Raw genomic sequence first — 7,383 nt, 5'->3', positions numbered from 1 at the left:
ACCGCTCCGAGAAGGTAGGTAATGCAAATAGTTGCATCCTGGATAGATAGTAAGATTGATTGGTATTTAGATATTACATAATGTGTTTTGATATTAAAAGGTTAATATACATGTTGCAAATTTTAATCAACCAGTAAGATTGGTTTAAAGTTGAAATTTAAACTTTAAATAAAAGAAAGTAGTAACAGTTAAGTTCGTGTATTTATTTTAGTTCCTTTTTAATTTACAAGATTCCGTTTAAATTTAAATTTTTAAATTGATTTACGAGATTGCGTTAAAAAGACAATTCTAAACTTTCTAAAACCAACTTTACAAAATGGCAAGTTTAAATAAATAAGGCAATTAATGATATCGACTTTCTAAAAGTAGGCTTGGTGTAATCAATAAATTTCTGTCAAAAAAAGAAAACAAATTTATTTATTTTTCAATAAATTAGGCTAGACTATTAATAAAATACAAAATTCTCAAAAGAAAAATTTTGTATTCTCAAAAGAAAAATAGGTTTTTGTAATGGGTACTACGGTATAAAAGGTTAACTCGGATTAGTCTTATTGGCTAATTTTTAGATAAATTCACTTCATTTTCAAAAATTAAGGTTAGTATTTTTTATCTGATAGCTTTTATATTTTAGAATTTATAATAATTTGATTGTTTTTTTTATAGTGATTGTGACGTCATGGAGGACGAAACGGCGTCAGTCGTGCTTCAAGATGATTTATTTATTATGGTTCGAAATCTTAAATTTCGAAACATATTGTTATTGTCATTATATTTATTATTGTTTTTATTCTTACTAGTCTGAATTTTGGTTCAAAATAACTTTTGTTCTAGTACTTTAAAAGTTTTTTCAAATTTTAGTATGTTGTTTGTCATAATAAAGTTTTCTGATTCTTCTATTTTCAAAATTTAATTATCACTAATTACTAATTAATAGGTGTTTGTTTAATAAAATTTAAAGATCGTTGTCAGGTTTTTAAATTTTGGTCATTTGTATATCATAATAATGGTAACTCAAAAATGAATTAAAATTTTAATTTTAATCACTAATTACCAAGTAATATGTGTTTGTTATTAAAATTTAAAGGTTGTTATTAATTTTTAAATCTCGGTCAATTGTATATCATGATATTAGTAACTCAAAAATGAATTAAAATTTTGATTTTTATTACTAATTACCAAGTGATATGTGTTTGTTTATTAAAATTTAAAGGTTGTTAGTTTTTTTTAAATCTTGGTCAATTGTATATCATGATATTGGTAACTCAAAAATGAATTAAAATTTTTATTACTATTTACTAATTAATAGGTGTTTATTGATAAAAATTTAAAGATTGGTATTAAATTTTTTTTATGTGTGGTGTAGCAAGAGTTCCACTACACCACACTGCCGGATTTATACTCATACGCCTACTATTAAACCTTCATATTTATACTCATACGCCTACTATTAAACCTTCATATTTATACTTATACGCCTACTATTAAACATTCATATTTATATTCATAAGCCTATTATTAAACCTTCATATTAATATTCATACGCCTACTATTAAACCTTCATATTTATATTCATACGCCTACTATTAAACCTTCATATTTATATTCATAAGCCTATTATTAAACCTTCATATTTATATTCATACGCCTACTATTAAACCTTCATACTTATATTCATAAGCCTATTATTAAACCTTCATATTTATATTCATGCGCCTACTATTAAACCTTCATATTTATATTCATACGCCTACTATTAAACCTTCAAATTTATATTCATAAGCCTATTATTAAACCTTCATATTTATATTCATATGCCTACTGTTAAACCTTCATATTTATACTCATACGCCTACTATTAAACCGCCTTTCAAGTTCGGTTAATTACTTTAATTGGAACTTGTTTATTTCAAATGGTCAAATTATTTTTTTCACTTAAAAGACAGATTCAACGAAGGCAATCACATTATTTGCAGTTTCGATTTACACATTTTCTAATTTAAAATATTTTTTTTTGCTCCAACAGTGAAACAGACCATTTGTAGCTTATTTTAGATAAATCCACATAAGCTAACCTTTAATTTTATAAACAAACAGTTTTTGATGTTGATTTAAAATGAAATTGTTATTTATTTGCTGTCAAGCTTTGGCGTATTTTTCCTCCCTATTTTAACAATGAGTTCCAATGCTTTCAACTATAACTTGTTTATCGAATTTGCGGGTGATTTAACAACTCTTTTCACATGGGAACTCTAACTTCGTTTCTCTAGTATTGAATTATTTTTCCAACGATTTATTTCTGTCCTTTATTAAGTACAAATGTTCGTTTTAAAAACAGTTAGGTAATTTCGTTTTACTAAACGGATGCCACTTAATAAACATGGATTTAGACATTACTTAAATTCAGAGATTATTTTCGTTAGACTTAGCCAGAATTTTATATTCCTGTATCAACTAACCACTAAAGAATGTTTTTAATAATTAAAATTAATAATTCGCTACAAATGGTGACCCCGACGTGATTAAGGTTTTGGGATTTAAACAGAATTTTGTAGCTTCTGTTCTCAGACCAAATGAACACCTTCCAAGGAGTTGCGCAGACGGAGATAAGCAAAGTTTTCAGCTTTTGTTTATCAGCCAAAACTTTAGAAAAAACAGACAATTAACAATTTTTAAATGGGAAAACGTTATTGCGAGCTTTAAATTTTAACAATCAAACTACAAAAACGACAGATGAAGAAAGACCATCGCAGCATTTTTTTACATGTTTTTCTTTGCCAAAGCGGGTCAAGTAAACAAGATGAAGTACATTTCTTGCACGAACTACCTAGTTTCTTTTGCCCAACGATGGTCAACTCAAGACGATGATCGACGCACCCATGTCTGATGCCCACAGAAGGCCGATTATTTTTCCGAAGTAGCCAAACGAGGCCAATATGTCTATAATGCCCACAGAGGCCAAGTCCCTTTATTTGTCGATCGTCGCAATCACCTACCTCATGAAAGTTCGAATGTGCGAGAAATACAGTCATCAAACAATAAACGCTTATTTACAAATTTACGCTTGTGAGAATTAAGACGTGTATCGAAGAGTAGCGGTTGTGTTTTCTTATTTTTGATTACCCCGGGCTCTACTTTGAGTTGGGTTGATGTAGCTTATTTTTGATAAATCCACATAAGCTAACCTTTAATTTTATAAACAAACAGTTTTTGATGTTGATTTAAAATGAAATTGTTATTTATTTGCCCTATTTTAACAATGAGTTCCAATATTTAATAATTCGCTACACTGGTAAGAGTTGATTTAGGTTAAAGTGCCTCATGGTACTGCGTGTAAGTGGTGGGGTTTAAACCTAAGGCCCAATGTAGCAAAGTAATAAAAATTGCTTAATATTAAGACGTAAGATCAACTTTGTTTCTTTTGAGGATAAATCAAAATATAGAAAAAAATGTTACTTAAAATTTGCGTATCTTATTGCCCTTGCCTTGATTAAAGAACACATAAATTTTAAATGCTTTTTACCTAATAGAATTTTCTTTTTAAGTAATGCCATTTTAATTAATCTTTAATTTTATTTTTGGATTATTTTATAAATTTTTATTGTTTATATTAATTATTGATGCAAAACCAAAACTTCGTTATAACGTCACAATGCGAACTGTAAACTACTTGCCATGTCGTTTTATTAAATTTCACGCCGGGTTTTTAATTAAATATTTACATCCGCTTGCCATGAATAATTTAAAGTTTAAACAGGATAAACAAGTGTTTTGTTCCTAATTGAAATTTCTTAGAATGTAATTTTGATTTCTGTGGTGAATAATTTGTTTAAGAGCGATGGCTGTCAAATTTTTAAGTAAACTAATTTGATTTGCCAAGGACAGGTAGTATGTATGATTATTTATGCATGGACCTCTAATTTTTTACGGTTAATATGTTAAGTAGGCTTTTGAGTTAAAAACTGGTAGCGTGGTATAGTGGTCAAAAGACATTGCTTCACTAAAAAAGGTCCTGGGTTCCATCCTCACTGCTATCATGCTATAGGCGCTAGTAACGGTATAAACTTCTGCTGAACCAGCACTTAATCAGCAGAATATCGGGCAATTTTAGGTAATATTCCAAACTACCAAAGGCAACTCGGGGCTGGGTCAGAGTAACTAATGTTACTTTATTATGTTTTGGTCGTAAAGTCGAGTACTTTTATCTGATTTAAATTTTTAGCCTGTATTTGGTTTGGTTTATTATGTGAGGTTTTGACTTTGTTATACTTACTTATTTTTGTTATGTCAAGTTTTTCTCTTCCCGGTTCTCCTGTCCCTCGGTACCCGGGTCCGTCGCTGTACCCCAAACTTGTGTAAGGTTTTTTTTTTTTTTTTTTATGTATATATTTTTATCCTCGATGTGGGAAAGTCAAATGCGCGACTTAAACATAGAGTAACATAAGTTACTCCGACCCAGTCTCGAGTTGCCTGTGGCAGTTTGGGATATTATAGATTATAATTGCCCGATAATTATACTGCTGATTAAGTGCTGGCTCAGCAGGAGTTAATACCGTTTATAGCGCCTTACTTAAGGGCGCTACAGCATGAGATCAGTGGGGATTGAACCCACGACCTCATGTATGGTGTAGCAAGTGTTCTTACCACTACATCACGCTGCCGGTTTCCCGTCGCTCGCTAAACTCGGGTTGTCATGGTTACGGGCAAACCCTGTTAAATATTTTTATGTTAGTTTAGTATTTAGGCTAACACTAAGATTTGTCCATTTGACAAAATGGACATTTAAAAACTGCATCTTGCTGAAATTTATGTCAAAACTTTTTAGAAATTAAATGACATTTTCCAAAGTAAGGTTTTTGGTAAGCTGAGATAAATAAAATGTATTATATTTCTTTTCAAAATGTTTAGTTTTATTTTTTACCTTCAATTGGATTTCCCCTATCTGAGTACCCTCCCAAAGTAAACACGTGACCATGATCAGCTGTTACCACTATTAATGTTTCCTCCAGTGGCGTCATATTTAAAGTAACCTAAAGTAACAAAAAACAAACCAATGCTTTAATTTAAAGCATGGTTCGGACGACGTCTGTATCAAATAACTATGACGCCACACAAATCAAACTTTGTAATTTACCTCAATTGCTTTTTCGAATGCCACAAATTCGCTTATTGCAATATTGGCTCTGTTTGCGTGGTGGGCGTGGTCTATTTTGCCTCTGTTTGCGTGGTGGGCGTGGTCTAATTTAGCAACCTTTGGGGTTACGGTTTAAAATTTCAATCGCCTGAAAAACAGAAAATTGACCGACAGCGTGATGTAGTGGTAAGAACACTTGCTACACCACATTTAAGGTCGTGGGTTCAATCCCCATTGCTCTCATGCTGTAGCGCCCTTAAAGGTGCTATAAACGTTATGAACTCCTGCTGAGTCAGCACTTAATCAGCAGCATAATTACTAGGCAATTATAATCTATAATATTCCAAACATCCACAGGCAACTTGAGACTGGGTCGGAGTAACTGATGTTACTCTATGTTTAAGTCGCGCATTTGACTTTCCCACATCAAGGATAAAGATATATACAACAAAAACCTTGGTTAAAATTGATCAGTTTCAAGTTGCCTTTACTTATTTAACACAATATTGGCAATAACTTTTAATTAATTTGTTAAAAAAAGCTATTTTGCTTTGTAGTATTTTGTTTTATAATGAATTTATTTTTATTTACAACAAAAATCAGTTTTTAATTCTTGTGCATCAAGAATTTAAATTCTGTTATGTTTTAGGAAAACACAAACGACAAAGAGAAAAACTAGTCACAGAAAGTTGTGGAGGGGTCTGTGCGGAAACAAGCAAACAAATTAAAAGTTGTAACACATTCTGTTGTAAAGTTCACTGTTCGTGGGATCAATGGGCAAACTGGGAAAGGTAGGCTTGCAAAATAAACGTTCTAGGTTTAACTTTAGCTTATTCATAAAACCTGCATCGTAGTGTAGTTGTCAGAAAACTTACTACACTTCACGGGTACTGGGTTCAATTCTTAGTGATCTTATGCTGTTCAATTCTTAGTGATCTTAAATAATTGACAGTGTATTAAACTAGAATAACCATTAGATTTATTTATTTGTTGTAGACCTTGCTTGGGCCATACTAAAAAAGATGTTATAGTTAGGTTGTTATACTGGCCTTTTTGACATATATGGAATGCCAAGTTAGCATAGTATTTCAAACGATTTACGGAGCATTTAAAAGAAAAATGGTTAGGTATCAAGGTACATTTTTCCGTTTTTAAAACTATATGTTATATTAAATTCTATAAATAGCATCATAAAGAACTACAGACCTTTAAAATGGGCAAAACATTATATAAGTAACTTGACTCTATCTTAACGTCATCTTTTTTAGGCAGTATAATTATTACCATATTTGCTTATAAGTTACCTGCGTCTGCTGAGTGATGTAATATTGATTTGACATCATTTCCTTTTGTTGATGAACAGTTCTTAAAAGCAGCTTTTTCGTTAAGTCCAAATAATTTGTTTTTAGTTTTTATTCCACTTAAAATTGCTGTGGCAGTCGAAGCACTATCAGGCGTTTGTTTGTCAACTATAAAGTTGTTTGTTTGTTAAACAAAAACTTAAAATATTTGAAATATGCAACGGCAACTTAACCGTCAGATAACGAAAATTCAACCCTTAATTAACTTGTTACCATTATATTGACTTGTGAACAAAAATGAAAAAGAGCTCATAATTTAAACGTGGCAGAATGGCCGAGTGGTCTAAGGCGCTCGGTTCAGGTCGTAGTCTACTTCGTAGGCGCGGGTTCGAATCCCGCTTCTGTCACTTACGCCCGGCTAGCTCAGTCGGTAGAGCGTTGGACTCTTAATCCAACGGTCGTGGGTTCGAGCCCCACGTTGGGCGTAATTTTTATTTTGTAAAAATTTTCGACTTAAGTTTTTTTTACCTGCAGGTAGAGTGGATAATCCCATTCCGTCCCCTATAAATACAATAACATTCCGCGCCGGTTTATCTATATTCTTCCGCGCTAAAGCATCTTTTAGTGTTCTACTTGCCTTGTTATTCCAGAATTCTGGAAATTCTTCCGAAAATACTTCTACAAAGTTAAAAAAAATTGCGTAAATTTTTTTGTATAGCTTGTTAATACCAATAAAATTTCTACATTTTTTATACAATATACCAAAGCGAATTTAAACGTGTGTATTGTGAACGTAACACTTCTAATTGTCTATGCATAATGGCTATATTACTCTGAGTCGTTCGTCTATAGCAACCTTATTAATATTAACGTGTAATTACGCTTTTACAGATACACCAATTACGTAACATACACTGTTTTGTTACGTCATAATAATATATAGGTTTCTTT

The 7,383-nt window shown here is 31.4% G+C and overlaps 2 non-coding genes across 2 annotated transcripts; both read left to right on the top strand.

The window, feature by feature from the left end:
* The first annotated feature begins 6,756 nt into the window (after positions 1-6,756).
* Positions 6,757-6,839, top strand: Trnal-cag (transfer RNA leucine (anticodon CAG)). Its single transcript has one exon. It is a non-coding gene; the product is annotated as a tRNA-Leu (tRNA).
* A 5-nt stretch (positions 6,840-6,844) lies between these two features.
* Positions 6,845-6,917, top strand: Trnak-cuu (transfer RNA lysine (anticodon CUU)). Its single transcript has one exon. It is a non-coding gene; the product is annotated as a tRNA-Lys (tRNA).
* The last annotated feature ends 466 nt before the right edge of the window (positions 6,918-7,383 follow it).

The sequence above is a fragment of the Corella eumyota genome, chromosome 2 (assembly GCF_963082875.1).
Source record: "Corella eumyota chromosome 2, kaCorEumy4.1, whole genome shotgun sequence".
NCBI lineage: Eukaryota > Metazoa > Chordata > Ascidiacea > Phlebobranchia > Corellidae > Corella > Corella eumyota.
This window is presented reverse-complemented; position numbering and strand designations above follow the sequence as displayed.